The sequence below is a fragment of the Erithacus rubecula genome, assembly GCF_903797595.1.
Source record: "Erithacus rubecula genome assembly, chromosome: 9".
Classification (NCBI taxonomy): domain Eukaryota; kingdom Metazoa; phylum Chordata; class Aves; order Passeriformes; family Muscicapidae; genus Erithacus; species Erithacus rubecula.
The window spans coordinates 29,048,901-29,066,655 of NC_136660.1; positions in this window are offsets into that span (position 1 = coordinate 29,048,901).

The following is a 17,755-nucleotide window of genomic DNA, read 5'->3' on the forward strand; positions in this document are numbered from 1 at the left end:
AAACAACAGCAGCAATAGTGTAAGGATGCACGTCCCCGAGATCAGGTGGCAGTCCTTTGTCAGGAAGCTGGCTGGCTGTGTGGAGTCAGTCTGCCACCACACCACTGCCATTTGCTCTCAGCGTGCTCAATGGGGACAATCCAGGCTTGCTCTGCCCTTTTGTTCTGCATCCCGTCGTTTGATGAAATGGTGACATGTTAATCACAGTCCAACACAGACTTTAGACTTTACAGCAGTATGAGTGTGTTATCTGACCTGTTGTTTGTGATTTGAAGCATTTTGTACTCCCATCTCTTTCTCCCACCCTTCTCTATCCCCTGCGCTTCCTAAACCTAACGAGGTGATAAAACACTCTCCGCAAGGGATAATCCACTTTCCCAATATAACTTAATTCCTTAAAGCTTCACATCTGGAAGAGACTTCCAGAAACTATGTCTCAGCACCAGGGAGCTGGCATTTCCAGCTCTGAAATACCATCTCTAGAAAAAAGAAGCCCTTTGTCTGACTAAAGACACATTGTGTCTGGAGATGCTGAGGGAAAAGACATTTCCACAGCAAATGTTTATTTATGATTCTAAATATCCTGCTAAAATTGAGGAGTTCCAATAAACTGTTGATGAAATTGGATAGGTGTCATTATATGCTCGACCTGAATAGGTATTTCTTCCTTGTAAATTTAAGCTTGTAAATATGATGTAACACTTCTGTCTGCAATAAATTGTAAGCAGGGACAGTTTTTCAATGACACTTAAGTCCTATTGCAACACATTTCATCATCCAGAAAAGACAGGAATGCTGAAGAGAGACAATCTGTTATCAGGAAATGTTTTTTTTTTTTTTTAAATTGCCAGTAGCATCGCCCCACAGATGCTTTGAGGCACTGCAAAACATTTTTAGCCATGCACCATCACCTGCCAGGTTATGGAGAAGAACCTGAAGGGTCAGCTCCTGAAATCCCATAATTTATTAATTTGCAGAAGCCACTCACTGCTCTCAGAGTAAGACATGCTCCAGATCATGGGGGATCCCATGCAGATTGAACATGGTGTGTCCCAGAATAGCACTACTAATTTAAACCAGTTTGGAATTCCAGGATTTACAGAAATAATCAGACAATCTATCTCCACACTTCCCCTTTCCCTGACAAAATGCTACAAACCAATGCCCCTCTATCTTATTAGTCCATGCTTGCTTTAATCCAAAGACATGGTGCTCCAGGGGGGAGAGGCAGGGATGGGAGGTGAGGAAGGAAGGATCACAGGGAAAGCAGAACAAAGGTGGGTGAGAGGAGGGAATGGTGTCATGCTTTATTTGCTGGTCACAGTGTAACAGAGGATGAAAAGGACCAGCAGAAGTTATCCCTCAACAGCTGCAAAAACCCCAAGCAGAGTGAGTCAGGGTGCTGTTCAGTGGCATCCCTCCCATGGGACAACACAACACAACACTGCAGGATTTCTTAGCACATGTTCTGCCAGCACCATTAACCTGCCATGCCAAGATAGCAAAGATAACCCACGTTCACATATTTTCCTTTGGTCCACAGTCAGAAATTAGATTCTTTGAGGGTCCGGAAGCGCTGTTCTGATAAGCATCCACATTTTTTTAGTTCTCTTCCTTTGATCTCCCAAGCAATCCAACCTGTTCCCAAAGATTCCCCTTCAGACCTCTAGCTCCCACACAACTGTTATTTCCAGCAATCCATAAAAAAAAAAAAAAAAAAAAAAAAAAAAAAAAAAAAAAAAGCTGAAAAAAAAAGCTGAAAAAAAAAGCTGAAAAAAATGGCTTCCTACAGGGGTTAAATCAAGAGTAAAATCTAGAAAATGAAAAACAATCTGAAAAATTATTTTAAATTGTAGAGAAGAAAGTTTTTATCAACTATTTTTCAAAAAATGAAAAATGGACTGATGAAAACATTTAAATCAAGTTTTAAAACATTATTCTTTGTATAGCATCAGTCTTACAATTTGTAATTTGCAAACTTTTCATTTGCCTCAGATAACTACTAACCTGTCCTATGGCTGAAACTGTACCTTCATTTCTGGAAGAAGAGATAACTTGAAGAGAAATCAGCTCAGAGCAAAACCAGGAATCTGAGGCAGGGGCTGAACTGAAGAAATTGGCCTTGCCCAGTTCACCAAAACTATTTTTTTAAGACACAAAAGATGAAAGAGTTTTTATTCCCATAAAGAGACATATTTTCATTAAAGCTGAAACATACTGAAAGGGCCATCAAATAGAAAGTTAATTTAATGGGTGACAAAATCTGACTCCAAATTTCTTGAATTTTGGCTGTCTAATTTGAGCCACAGTATAAACAACAGCACCAATTAGTTGGTTTTCTTTTAAGAAGTCTCAAGCTGTACCTAAAAGACTGTTGTTCTGTCTAGTTAAACACTCATGCATTAAAATGCTAATAATTAAACTGTTACGACTGACTAATGAACTCTGCCAACTATAAATGATGGTCTTGTTAGATTCACTGCACAGCAAGGCTTCCTTTGTACTGAAAAAGTTAAAGGTTAAAGAGCTCTTGAAAACAGCGAGCAGCATCTAGAAGCAATTACATTTTTTTTTTCCTGGAAACTAATAGTTGTACAATAATGTTTCAATTCGCACTCCGAAAAAAAAAAAAAAATACTATGAGCTCCATTCATCAGAGCAAATCTGCAGCTTTCTACACCATGGCAGGTTGTTAATTTGGCTTCTGCATCCAGCCTACTCAGCCTATAATCTAGTGTTTTGCAGAGCCTTTTATTGATCCTGTTCATGGAAAGTAAAAGGGCAAAGACTCGAGCTTGACTTGTGATACCTGTTGAGCAGCACTCACTCACATCAGAAAAACACTATGAGATTGAATTTCAAAAGGCTTATGTGGCAGATTTCCTTGGATACAGTGTTTATTTGCTGCTTGTCCCTGTGCATTGACTTCCAGACAATACAGTCTCTGGGAAATGCAGGAAACAGAGCTGGAGCTGGAACTGGATTCCTGCTCGATGACATCTGTGGCTGCAGCTATGCCTTTGACAAACACCACCTGGGTGAGGAGATTTGGGATTCCAGTGTGGCCACCCATTGAAATTGTGAGTTTTAGAATCAAGACTTTCCTATGAACCTCACATTCCTGGAAAATAAATAGAATTTCCTTGTCAAAAATCACTTGATCTTGGATTAATCATTAAAAGTAGTTCATAAGAATGCTAGATGAAATATTATTAGATATCAATGAAGAAACCATGCAACCATGCATGTACAGAGCTGCATCTTTCCATCCATTCAGTTATGTGCTGAAAGCAGCTAAAGCCTTCCCTTGGCTCTGCTGGAGTTCCCTGCACTTGAATTATTGAGAGATCTGTGCATTAGAGAAATACTCAGCCAACTCCACTGCTATCAAAATAACTTCTACAATTACTGGCCAGGCTATTGCTTTGAGAGCTTGTAAGGTGAACACACTGGTGGTGAGGAAAAATGTTGTAAAAATTTTGCAAAATCTCCTAAATATGGCCAACTAATAGAAAATTTTTTCAGCAGTAGAATTATCATTTTTATTGATGCACAATTGCTTTTAAATATTGCTGTGGAGTTATCAACATACAAATATAAATATACAAAAAAATTTTATATATATATATATATATATATACATAAATATACATATAAAAACCTGTTTGAATCTCAGAAAAGGGCTAGCATGGTAGGTCATGAAAAGTGCAATTAATTATGTCACTCTGCTTCCTTTGTAGTAGGGCCCACCACAGCACGTACAGAATTTTGTTTTGGGTGTTTATATGATTGAGGAATGACATTATATTCCCAGCACTCATTTCATGTCCAGAAAAACTATAAAAAATTATTTTGTTTTTAATTTTGTCTCTATTAAGAATTAATCATTATGAATCTGTAATATCTTAACAACATGAATTAACAATATCAGTGGTATAGTGGGAATAGGAACTGTGAGCACAAGGGATAACTGCATTCTTAGGATGATATTAAACAGATTTTATCCAAGAGAATCACCATATCCATCAGTGAAAACAAACCACCTGCTATTTTCTCTATGAGAAGAGCTTCTGTTGAGGCAAAGAATGCAGTAAACTCACAGTCCTGAGGAAGAATTTGTGTGCAGCATTGAGCAACAACTGTGGGAGATGGATACTCAACTTTACACAGGCAATGCACAAAGATATATCATTATTCTCAACTTTATACAAAAGTTCATAGTATTGATGTAGCACAGGTGAGTGAGAGATGATTGTCAGCAGGCTCTCAGTGGGAATTTTCTTTTTGGGCCATGTGAATTTGGTCCTTTTTCTATGAAATATTGAGAGGCATGGCAGACAGATTCTGCTTTTTCTCTTTTCTGGTAAGGTACTGGGAAACTGGATGAGAGAGCTGCAAACCCATTGGGTGTCTGAAAGGTCTGAACAACCCTCTCTTGTCTCTTATTTTCATCTCTACAGATTTCCCAATATCATGGTCAGTGTTGTGTACAGTGCAGTACATAAATTGTAAATAAAGTGTTTTTCTTCAACATGTTTGTAGCTGACAGGAGATAGAAAACACTCACAACTTACTTGGTCAGCACCCAATCGTCAGATATCAGCAAAATGTTGCAAAGTCCAGGCAACAGAGTAATTTGGATTTTTGTTGTTATATAATAGTAGGGTTAAGTCTCTGAAAGGCAGCTCAGCCAATAATAATATATTTTGGGCTCTTCTCTGATCTATAATGCTGGCATCCTGAAATGAACAATGGTGTGGTATAGACCTTAGTATGGATATTAATCAAAATTAAAATAAAATGTTTGACATTTCAAAGGAGAAATACATGATACCAAAGCACAAACTCACCAGAAGCCATTGGTTTTCAAAACTGACTTCATCAATACTGGGCTTAGTTTTGCTTAGAAAGGAAATGGGAAAAAAACAGTAGAAAGAAACTTTGATTACAATATGGGATAAGAGGTAGTAAAGATGCAGAGAGTACTTGCAGAGAAAATTTAGTCAATCATAGCTGTCCATGAGCTGGAGTGTTGGCTTGGTGGAGAAAACACTTCTAGATGCAGATAGCTACAGTAGAAAATGCATTTCATTACTTTCTATTTCTCAGCTTCCAAAGAGCTCTTGCCTCTCTCTAACATGACAACAGATACATCAGCTAGGATGTAGTTCATAAAAACAACAACAGTTAAAAGAGTCAAGTTTTATAGAAAAAAAAAGAGCATTATAAGTACTAGGGAAAGTTTTGTGAATTCAGGCTAGCTATTCAAACATTCAGACCACCCCTAAAATAGCAGCTACAGTTCACAGGGGCCAGAGCTACACAAATTCCAGCTCTCCCTATGTGGTAAGTCTAATACTTTCTTTTCTTATGCTTTAAGGACTTCAAATAGGGTTTGTGCATTTGACTCCTTTTATCTCTTTCATAGAGTTCTCTCTGCTTTTAAATCCCTAAGTATCTCTGTCCTCCCCCTGCCATTCCTTAACAGATCCAGGACAGCACAAATAATGCCTCTTGGCTTTGAACACATCATGGCAAATTTCACTGACAGGGGGAAGATGTATGAGCAGTTATCTGGGATAGTTTTACACCAATCCATCTATTGTCCCCTATGTTCACAATCTTGGGCTGGAATGAATTTCAGGCAAAGTGCATCCCTCTCAGACCACTTAGAAACAGAATAGGTTCTGTCTGAGGTCCCAGTCCTATCTGATGCTAAGCACCTTACTGCATCAGGACCTCACTGAGAAATATTCCACTTAGATTTCTCCAGGGCTTCACAGGGCTTTGTCTCCAGACAATGGAAAGATGACAGGCAACAGTTTTGGTGGCTAAAATCCTCCACAGTTCTAGGGAAAAAAAATGACCCCATCTGTATAAAAAGATATCAAATCAATAGGCAAAAATGAAGAAGGAAATACATAAAAGAGAGGAAAATATCCTTCCTAAATGATGACCCCAGAGGTTTCTCTCTTGCTTCTGCAACTATGTAGGGTTTTTTGGAAAGGCAGCACTTGAGGGGATTCACCTGAGTAAAGCTGCACAATTTCATCCTGCGTGTGTAGGACTGGGTTTTTATGAGTTTTTCATGACAGAGACTTGTATTTCTTCTTCTGTGTGATGCTGTAATTCTTTTGAGCATGGTATAAAACAAGAACTAATCATTACAATACTAGCATGGAAATCCAGTTATTTACATTTTCTAGGTATTCTGTTTAATCAGTACAGGAAGAAATAGACTATTTGGTGTCTCCATAGTACTGTGCTCACAAACTTTTTCATAAATTTTAGCCTTTGGTGAGAAAGACAATGGTTATAGAAAAACAGTCACTGCTCTGCTATTGTGTTATAATTCCAAATGAAGGAATTCTGTGCTTCAGCTTAGACATATTTGCATAATATTAAAGCTTGAATTATTAAAAATGTGAAATGCCTGCAGTTTATATTGTGAAACATTTGAAAAGTAAAGCAGATTTTTACAAACTTTTCTGTAGCACTGTATTTTGAATCACGCAGTTCATTAGGGAAGAAAACACAGCTTGTGTAATGAGAGATTGCTATAAGTAGATTTAGTATATTCTAGAATTTAAATATTATTGTTGATCATAAAAGATTAAATGCCCTTTGGTTTCAATCCTCTTATTAAAAGCAGCAAATTTATTTTTCTTGAGTGTGGCAAGTAAGTTTGAGCTGAAATGTAAATGCTTAACAGGCTCTGCATATGTGCACACAGGCGTGTGATGAAGAGATGGGGCATTTTCCCCAAAGCTTCAATTTCAACTTGCTAATTTGTTATCATTGTTCATTAACTATGTGGTTGACCTAAGATGAGCCTGAAGGATTACAGAATATTTGTCTAACTATTTAACAGAAGCTTATAAAATAATAGCATTTGTTAAACACTCCAGGTTTCCCTCCCACCACAGCTGTAATCTGAAGACATTAAAGGGCTGGATGGGCTGGACACAAACACAGTGGTGCTTGGTTGGGTCAGATGTGTCAGTGCAGCTTAGTTTGAATAGGTAACCCAGGCCACAGTGTAACTACATTAAAGGGACTTTCTGAGAAACCACTGTCAGCTCTCTGATTTCATGCTGATTTGCTTCTGGATGGGACCTGCTGTTTTTCATTGGGTGGTTGAGTAGCTGGCATAATCAAATTCATGTCACCTGCAAGCAAGGGTGGAATGAAAAGCATGACTAAATGGGGAGGAAAACCAGGATAGTGTTTCACTGTCACCTATGTCCTTAAAATACTGCTTACGTTTGCCATTATGTTTGCTGTCTGTGGAGTTTCTCGTGGGAATACTGACAGCTCAGAGCTCACAAAACCAAAGCTTTGCAGAGAGCAGAGCCCTCAGGTGCTGTTACCTTGCTTGAACACCACCAGTTTAGAGAACTCTTCAACAAGGGGGGACTGGGTATCACCCTTCCTCCTGCTCAGCAGCCCAAACCCCAGGGATTTTTGTGTGTGGACCTGTTTGGACAGGAGCTGTGCAGCCCTGACTGGCTATGAAGTGTTTCTGCTGGAGCTTCCAGAGGGCTTTGCACTTTCTGCTGCTGTCACACAGAGATAACCTAATTTCTACTACTTGATAAAAAAGACTCTCATATCTCAAAAGAAAAGAGAGCTCCAAAAAATTCAACACTTGAAGCTTGTTAGAATAAGAACACACCATATGGAAATTATCTACATTGCTTCTGTCAGGATGTAGCAGATGGGGCTCAGGGTAACAGGCTTGTCTCCTCACTCCTCTGCTCACCTCCCCTGTTAGAGGACCTTCAACACAAACTGCTTTTTACCTGCCATGCTGCAAAACACTGCCCAAAAACCCAAGGAGGGAGTTCAGAGGCAGAGTCCCAGTTTCCTTCTATGGCAGACCTGATCTCTCATTATATTTCAACCTGTCTGGAAGCCCATGTGTACCAACCTTGCTCCTTGAGGACACACCACAGAACTCACTGATAGGGTCTCCCAGGTAGAAAGACCTTTCTGAGAGTGTGGTAAATGTTGGGAACAAATTCCAACTCAGAGTTTTAACATAAGCTTTAAATAATGCTGTCAGGGGTCTTACACATGTTAGGACTGAACTCAAAATTTACCCAACCCAACATAAGAAGACAGCACAAGACATGTGTTTGCCCAGAAACAGACTTTTAGACCTTCTTGAAAATAAGTCTTTGGTAGTTGAGTGTTCCTTGATAGTTAAAGAGGAACTTCCTTTCTAAGCCCCTTTATGAGTTTCCAGAAAAATTACTCCTTTAGGCTGATACTTTTGTAGCTTTTGGAAAGTTTGGTAAAAATCCATATGGTTGGTTTAGAGCATGCTTAAAGAATTGTTTCAGATGTTAAACTTGTGCTAGGGTAACTGAAAACAGTTCAAACTTGGCATGTAATCTCCAGTGAGAAATGTGGGCTTGGATAAGTTGGAAAAAAAATTGGTTCAGAAAGAAAGGAGTTATAAACAAGTGGAAATGGTATGCTTCAGTAATCCAGATGTATGCCAGGCAAGCACAGACGTCTGGATATCCACATGCTGGAATAAATGCATCTGTATTTATTTAAATGTGTGATGTAATGTGCATGTGCAAACATCTCAGTAAATGGTAGGCATGTTAATTTTTCCCATCTCACAAAATAAATATAGACAATGCATGAGATAGACATGTATGTCTGGCTGACCAACAGAATAACCCAGAGCTCTTGGACACCAATGAAAAGACTGTTCCTGAATGTAATGGAATATGGGTCTGAGTCCAATGCCCTACAATCCTGCTCATATATTAAAAAATAGAAAGGATAAATACACATGTAAAATGTTAAAAACCTCATCAGTCCTTAAAATGTTTCCATTACACTATCTCAGATAATGCTTAGTGCCAACTGTGATGAATTAAAGTTTCCACAGCCAGCAAAAGCTGTTCAAAACCTATAATGTAATATATGATTTTCTTGATTCAAATTTTCAAAATACAACCTTTTAAACAGAGGTTCAATCATCAAATCCACAGGATAAGTAGCTCTGGGTTTTCTTGCTGAAAATCCAAATTACTTGGGTGCCAAACCTTCATATGCCTAAAACTGGTGTCGCTCCCCCAACTTCAGTGGAGCTATGCTGATTTACACCAGCTGCATAGCTGGCCCATAAATATTTTCAGTTGATCTGGATTATTTTATATATTATAAGAATTTTCTTTATGGATTACATGGCTAAACATTTGTTCTCAACTTCCATAATGTCAGGCTCTGTGAATTTATTTTAATAGGGGACCATTTGTGTGGTTCTGTTATTGCACAGCTAAATACATTTGTGCTCACAACACGATTTTGCTCCCATTTATGCACTCCCATGTAGACATCCTAGCAGAATTGCCATCACTCCCTCTATCCATAGGAAGTCAGATATTGGTTTGGAAGATTGAAGCTGCAGTAGCTGGGAAACAAATCACTGAATTTCAGGCTGTTTGCCTTACAAAATTTCCACCATGACACTTTGGTAAGTGTAATTCTCTGCATGTAGTTATGTTGGTGGGGCTTTAAAGTTAATCATGCATGTTGTTATTCATCAGGGAGGTGATGCTGGACACTTCACTTAGCAATTTGACACAAAGGTAAACACTTTCCAAGGATGCTGAGTAGCAGCATAATGAGATTTTATTAAATCTGTGATCTTCCCCTGTTGTACTGCCACTTACTGCAGGTCCCTTTTCCTCTCAGGTTTGTTTGCAGTAGCTCAGGGTTTGGATTTGTTATGGGGTCAGTGAACACAGGCCTTTCCTTGCTAAGCCTCAGGATGTGCAGCAAGGTGTGCAGCCACCTCCACTGAGCCTGTTGGGCCAGGACAAACAACAGGCAGCAAGGCTTGGAGATCCAGGCAGGGAAATATCCTCTCAACAGCCCAGGAAAATGTGATCCATCAGCTACACAGTCCCTTTTAGAGTGCAGGTAAATAAAATGCATTTAGAGTACATTTAAAAATATATAAGGAATTGGTTCCTGGCACCTTCTGTTAAATACAGAATCATGGCAGAATTTTGCAATAGTTTGCTTAAAAACTGTTCTACCACTTTGTCCTGCTTTTTCTCTGACTAAGGGTAGCCCATAACATCCTGGTCTGTGGTGTGTTTGGTTTGTGTTGGTCATTTATTAATCCTCAACAAAATATTTCTCAGTTAAATGTTAAAGCAAAGCACAATCAGAGGAAATGGAGCAAACTTGCCCCAGAAGGAGGCTATTGGTCCTGCTCTCAAAACCCATTCAACCATCTGATAAAGTCCTCCTGAATCCAAATCCAAGCAGTTACAGCCTGAGGTTGAGGTATATGGTCTGGTAAATTGGCAGAGCCTGAGAGCAGTTACCAGCACCTGCCCAGATGGTCCCTATCTTTGCTTTTATAAGCCCCACTTTCATTTACAGCTTTCTAGAAGAGAAAGTTCAAAGCAGCAACAACTATTTAATATGTGTAGACTTTCTTCTATATGCCAGGGAAATTAATACTAAAGAAATTTCCTCAGTTGTCTTAGACTGCAAGTGCCATTTAAAAATCCAGCCCTTCCTTGCATGAAGTACAAGAAATACACTGTGAGGCAAAACCCAGCATTGTTCCCAGTGGGGAAACTGAGGCCTGGGGAGGCTGAACAGATACACAAGGTTTAGTTGTGCCAGGCAGATTCCCAGGGGCTGCTCCTGGACTTTCTTCCCCACACTGCAATATCTGCTGGAGCAGAAGCAGCACAGAGGACAGAGCTCTCTGCCTGCTCCTCCACACTGGGGCTCAAATAAAGGCAGAGCTGGCAAGGGTTAAAGGCTGTGAAACCCTACATCAAACAGCCCTGCAGTGCCAGCAAGGGTTAAGACAAGTGACACGACGGGACTCTCCTTCTGTGCTACATATGTAGATGGGTATTAAGGACATGCATCTCTCCTCATCTAAAATCATGAATTTTTATGAAGTAAGCCCTGCATTCCCATAATTCAGTAGGGTGCACTTTGCAGACCCTAAAGTGCTGTCACTACAGAAGGTTTCATTGCTTGCACCTGCTAAAACATTTGAGGTATTTGAGAGGCAGTGAAACACATTTGCTTTTCATTTTATCTGACTTTGAAAATCTTTGAAGTGTTTAATAGTAGTCCAGAAAAGATTTCTGCCTCTTAATCATTTACTTGTAGGGCACATTCTCCACTGGTAGCCTGTCAGGCAGAAAACGAGTTTAGCCCAGTTTTATTAAGTGCCACATGCCGAGTCAGTGTTCATTAAAGGTGTTTTAAGGTTTGAATTATGTAATTTATGAGAAAAAGAAATACAAAATTCCATTGTTTTATTAATATGCAGCGCAGGATATACTGCTAATAACATACTTTTTAAACAGAAGTTTTATTAAAAAAAATGCTTTTATAGAGGGCTACAGATAGGCTTTTAAAGATCTCTTTTTCCCTGTTCAATAAAATTCAAACATTTTAATTCAATCAGCGTAGATTTGAAAAAAGGAACTATTCTTAACCTCTCTTTTCAGTCACTTGCCTTTAGACACATTGTAGTCAAAAGGGGAAAATAAAAGGAAAATTAGAATATTTTTTAAGAGAAATGACAATATATGCTACTAAAAGCAAGCCATAGGTAAAGTCTGCAGTAAGATGTTAATTCACCCCTCAAACAAAACAAAGCCAGAAAAGAGAAGAAATTATAAAGGAAAAAAAGAAAATAAAAACTCCACATTTTAACCTCAGGAGACACTACTTTCAAAAATTGTTTTAAACTGCCCCCATAGATTCAGAGCTTGTGGGATATTTTTAATCAGATGAGGGCTTAGCCCAATCTTTTGGTAGCCCACTAAACTGCTTTTATGGTCTACATGTTTTTAATACTGCAAATAGGTTTTCTTAAGCGCATGTGAAAAGCAGAACTTTTGAAATATAAGGAGTACACTTTTCTTCTCCACCAGTCTGGCTCCAGTTACCTGAGCCTGTTCTTGGCAGTCCAAGGCAGGACTGGTCCTGTAGCTGGTGCTGGCAGAGCATCTCTCTGTGCCTGGGACAGAACCACATCGACCTTACCCAATCTCTGTGGCAAAACTCCCACCAGTGTCCTGTAATCTCACCTGAAAATTTCACCTGAGTTTAATATGGTCTTTTATTGCCATGGGAAAGTCACAGTCATCCAGACTTACACCAAACTGGAATTCCTTAACCCCTTCAAGGTTGCAGTGGGTCGCACTGGTGGGTTTGTTTCTGTTTAATTTATTTCATTATTTTGTTGTTTACTGGTGCTCTGAAAAGTTCTAGGAACAGGAGTCTTGGTGCTTTGGGGTGGATGTGCTCTGTCTGTGAGACTGAGCTGCTGGATGGCTCAGGTTGTGCAGAATGGAAAGAGATGCTGCCCAAAATCAGTGCTTAAGAAGAAAATAATCATCACAGATGCCATGCAAGTCACTGATTTTGGAGCTCCATGTGACTAATCTTGCTCCTATTTTGGTAATGGAATGGATGATCATGTGGAGTCTTATCACAGTTTATGGAGGGGAATGTATTAGTATCAGAATTTGAGATTTGGATTTTCCATCAAATAAACTTGGCTTGTACCTCTCTCCCCACTGATGTAAAGGAGTAAAGGGACACTGAGAGTCAATAATTGCCAAAAAGCTGCAAAATATGAAGTTTCTGACATTGAAAAATTGGTCATAAGGAGTGGTAGAGAGAATACACATGTGGTACCAAAGCATCTTCAATAGAGGTGGTAATTATACGTGATCACAACCATCAATTTTCAAATGTAAGTTATGAAGCAGGAAAAACCTATAACTATATTAAGAATTTGTTCATTTGATCCTAAATAACATTTTAATGAATTCTCTGGAAGCATGAGCAAAGAACTTTTAAAAAACCCTTGCCCTGCAGAAAACACACCTTTAAAAACCTGTTTGCTTTGAATGAAACATTATTTTTGCAGTGAAGTCCTCATTTTATGGCAGACACATGCTTGTAAAAGCTGCCATTGTTTGTGTGGAAGGTGTGAGGAAAAAAATACAAGGGGGAAAACTGGCAGATGCTTTACCTTACAGGATCTGCTTTAAAGACAGCTCCTCCAGCCCTGGCTCTGCTGAGAGCCACTGGCACACACAGCCTCGCTGATGCAGCACTTGGGAAATTGGTGAACCACAGCAGGACATCAACTTTTGCTCCAGCTCTTAATTATGGCAGTCAGAGGTGTCCTCCTTAATCGCTGAGGCAGCTCCTTTTGGGGAAGAAAAGCAGCATTGTGCTGCCACCTCTTACTGCAACCCACTGGGGATGTGCAGTGGGAGGAAGCACCAGTGAGTTTGTAGCAATGACAAGCAGCAAGGATTCTGCTGCTGCTGCTGCTTTGGAGACTCACAGAGCAGTCTGCATGTCCACAGCAGCCTGGAGAGCCTTCTTCCCTTGGGCACACACACAAGGAGCAGAATAGTTATGTGCTGGGCTCCTCACCTCATCCCCAGAGGATGGGAGCACTCCTTACCTCTCTGAAGTCAGTAGGGAGAGGGTGTTTTTAATTCCAGTGGAGGAACTGGCTGCTTCGGTTTTATTGCAGAATCATGCTAGTAATACATCCAGATTACTGCAGCTCACAGTAAGGAAGTCAATTTATAATGACTTTGCCATTGTCCTGTTGCTAATGTGCCACATTTGATTCTCCTCAGCTGGCTTTGAAAGGTCTCTTTGAGGAAGGAGGAGATAGCACCCTTGCTTATGAAAAAGGCAAATTATACCCAGGGGCAACATTGCTGCACAACAGGAAAAGGCCAGCCTCCTCCCAGGAGACATGGCCCCAAATTAAATGCAAGTAATTTCCTGACTAACCTGTGATTTCTATCTGGTTGTGGCTTCTGGCATACAGCTAAGTCTCCAGTTCTGCTGTTCTGTTCAGCAGGTCTCACATGTGCTTTCACTTTCATTTCGAAACGTTAATACAGAACAGCCCATTCCCAACCTGCTGCTCAGGATGCTGGCTCTGGGCAGTGCAGGAAGGACACTCTGCTCAGGTGTCACCCCCAGAGGGTCCCTCAGCCCCAGGAGCAGTGTGCTGGCTGGGAAAGTGGGACTGGCAGAGCAGCACCCTCCCAAGAATGGTTCTTGCAGGTCCCACCCAAGAGGATTTGGAGTCTGGCTGCCCCTTTCCCCATCACAGCCTAAAAATGATGGAGCTGCCACAGGCATTGAGTTGGAAGAAACTCTGCCAGTAACTTTCTACTCTCCAGTGGGCAGATCTCTGTGGAGAAGATCACCAGCATCAGGTCAAAGTGATTTTTATACAGCAGCAGCAAAGGATTCAGGGCTGGAAACCATTTAGCTGTCCTGTGGCTGGATGGAGATGGGGAGCAGACACCTGGGGAAGAGGATGAGTTCTACAGAGTACCATGGAGTGTGTGGTGCAAGGAGAGAGCCTCAAAGAATATCATAAATTACATTCAGCCTTTTTGTGGGGAAGGAAGGAGGGAAGGAGGGAAGGAGGGAAGGAGGGAAGGAGGGAGGGAGGGAGGGAGGGAAGGAAGGAAGGAAGGAAGGAAGGAAGGAAGGAAGGAAGGAAGGAAGGGAAAGGAAGGGAAGGAAGGAAGGAAGGAAGGAAGGAAGGAAGGAAGGAAGGAAGGAAGGAAGGAAGGAAGGAAGGAAGGAAGGAAGGAAGGAAGGAAGGAAGGAAGGAAGGAAGGAAGGAAGGAAGGAAGGAAGGAAGGAAGGAAGGAAGGAAGGAAGGAAGGAAGGAAGGAAGGAAGGAAGGAAGGAAAGGAAGGAAGGAAGGAAGGAGGAAGGAAGGAAGGAGAAGGAAGGAAGGAAGGAAGGAAGGAAGAAGGAAGGAAGGAGGAAGGGAAGGAAGGAAGGAAGGAGAAGGAAGGAAGGAAGGAAGGAAGAAGGAAGGAAGGAAGGAAGGAAGGAAGGAGGAAGGAAGGAAGGAAGGAAGGAAGGAAGGAAGGAAGGAAGGAAGGAAGGAAGGAAGGAAGGAAGGAAGCAGGAAGGAAGGAAGGAAGGAAGGAAGGAAGAAGGAAGGAAGGAAGGAAGGAAGGAAGGAAGGAAGGAAGGAAGGAGGAAGGAAGGAAGGAAGGAAGGAAGGAAGGAAGGAAGGAAGGAAGGAAGGAAGGAAGGAAGGAAGGAAGGAAGGAAGGAAGGAAGGAAGGAAGGAAGGAAGGAAGGAAGGAAGGAAGGAAGGAAGGAAGGAAGGAAGGAAGGAAGGAAGGAAGGAAGGAAGGAAGGAAGGAAGAGGAAGGAAGGAAGGAAGGAAGGAAGGAAGGAAGGAAGGAAGGAAGGAAGGAAGGAAGGAAGGAAGGAAGGAAGGAAGGAAGGAAGGAAGGAAGGAAGGAAGGAAGGAAGGAAGGAAGGAAGGAAGGAAGGAGGAAGGAAGGAAGGAAGGAAGGAAGGAAGGAAGGAAGGAAGGAAGGAAGGAAGGAAGGAGGAAGGAAGGAAGGAAGGAAGGAAGGAAGGAAGGAAGGAAGGAAGGAAGGAAGGAAGGAAGGAAGGAAGGAAGGAAGGAAGGAAGGAAGGAAGGAAGGAAGGAAGGAAGGAAGGAAGGAAGGAAGGAAGGAAGGAAGGAAGGAAGGAAGGAAGGAAGGAAGGAAGGAAGGAAGGAAGGAAGGGAAGGACAAGCCAAGCGCAAATATCTGTCTTCCTCTTGTACTTTTACAGCATTTGGGGGTAATTTCTATGGACATAATACACTTTTGCATTATGAACTGTTTGGTCAGTAGATCATCTGAATATGGGCCACAGATATCACTGAAATTATGTGTGCAGAATTAGGGTGAATTGAATGGCTGAGACTATTTAAAGTTATCAATAATGTTGTTAAAAAGTCAATGGTAATAATTACAAGAATATACGAAAATCATCTCTAGAAACTATTTGAAGTTGAAACTAATAAGTGTGTGCTTGTGGTGAAACAAGACAGCAACTCTCTTAGTACTCTCTGATATAATCAAAGATGGAAAGATCATATATTGGTTTATCTCTTTCTTCTTGAATTCAGACAAAGAAACTTTACACTCAAAAAACATTAAAATAGCTCTAGTGTTATACTCACATCAAGCTGGAGAAATAAGCAACACCAATCTATTTAGGCTCAGGGTAAACTATCTTTTTATGCTGGTTTTAGATTTTCATTTGAGACTACTGTATTGTCACTCCCCATTTATTTAACCCAAATAGTTAATCTCTAGTGTGTCTTCTGGTACAGCAGCAAAAGCATTCTTTCCACTGGTAATGGCAGATTTTCTAGTGGTATGAGTAAATTCATACTGGTCACCACATGAAAAAAAGGCTGTAATATAAAGAGACTGTACCAGTTTTATTAAGTTGATATAATCAAACTAATAAAACCTGTGTGTGTAAATGATAAGGGATACTAATGCTGTTTGTTGGGAAACTGGCACAGAAACAACACTGAATGAAATACATCTGGGATTAATAACCCAATTCATATAGTAAATAACAGGTTGCACAAATTTAATCAGTTGGAGAATTATTACATGTGTAAGTAGATACTCTGTGGGGGGCAAAACTTACACTTGATGCACAGGCCTGAAAAGGTCAGTCTGCTCTGGATTTTGCTGTGAAAATGCCTATCTGCTTCAAGTCAAGGTTGTTTTCAGGTGGAGGGATTCCTTTTAATTTCTGAAGTGACTGTTCGATACCAAAAAGTAGACATTTTAATTTGTATTTTGACTTACTGTCATTCAAAGATGTTTTCTTCTAATCACCTCTATCTAGGCCCAAGCAAACCCCAAAATCCAAGCAGAAACAGAGGTAACGTGAATTTCAACCTCATTTGTAATTAAAACATATGAGAAGCAATCAGCTTAGGAAACATTTCCTCATGAGATTAAAAATGGATACTACCTTGGTAAATAAATTCAGAAATACTTTAATGCCTCCAGGCATTTTTGTTTATAAGAGAAACAAACAATAAATCAGGTTTTTGTAGTAAATTTTTGCAGAGTGTTTTCTTATTAATTTCCGTGGGGAACATGCCTCAGGTGTTTCAACGATTGCTAATGCTTTTGCTACAAAAAGTTTTAGCATATTACAAGACATCTGTAGCTTGATATATAAATATATTAAAAAAAACCCAAAAATAAATTTTTCCTAGCCTTTTTTTTTTTAATATTTGGATTTAAGCTTTGGGTGAACTTTTGTTTTTGGCTAAATGTCCGTGTTTGAAGAGAAACACTGGACGTTTCATTCCCCCTCCACGTCGCCGCGGAGGAAATTCCGCAGCATCGTATTTACAAGATACCCCGAACTGTCAGTTTCCTTGAAACACAATGTATTTAATACAAAGCCATTAAGCCTTGTAAAACTGTCAAAAAACGTAAATGACACTTGCAATAAAACCTTGTTGCGTGACCGGCCCTGGCTAATCAGGGTTGATGATATCGCCGCGGCCGATCGCGCTTCGACAGCTTTATGGCCCGCCTGGATTTGTGTTATTAAAATTGTACAGTTTTGCAAGGAATCTGGGGTTTAATAAAGCCAAAGAGAAACTACAAAAGGGATGATATATCCCGCTAAAAGTGAGTCAGGCTTTAAAAAAATTTAAAAAATAAAGAAATAAATGGAGAGCAAGAGCGTGTGTGTGCGTGTGCTGGGAATTGGGAAACCTGGAGAGGCTCTCCCTTGCCTGACTCGTGCAGGGTATGGGCTGCTCGTATAAACCACTTTTATGTATTTATAGCTCGGCAAATACCTTGCATCTGCGAGACCATAAAACAAATTACAATGTATCCAATTGCTT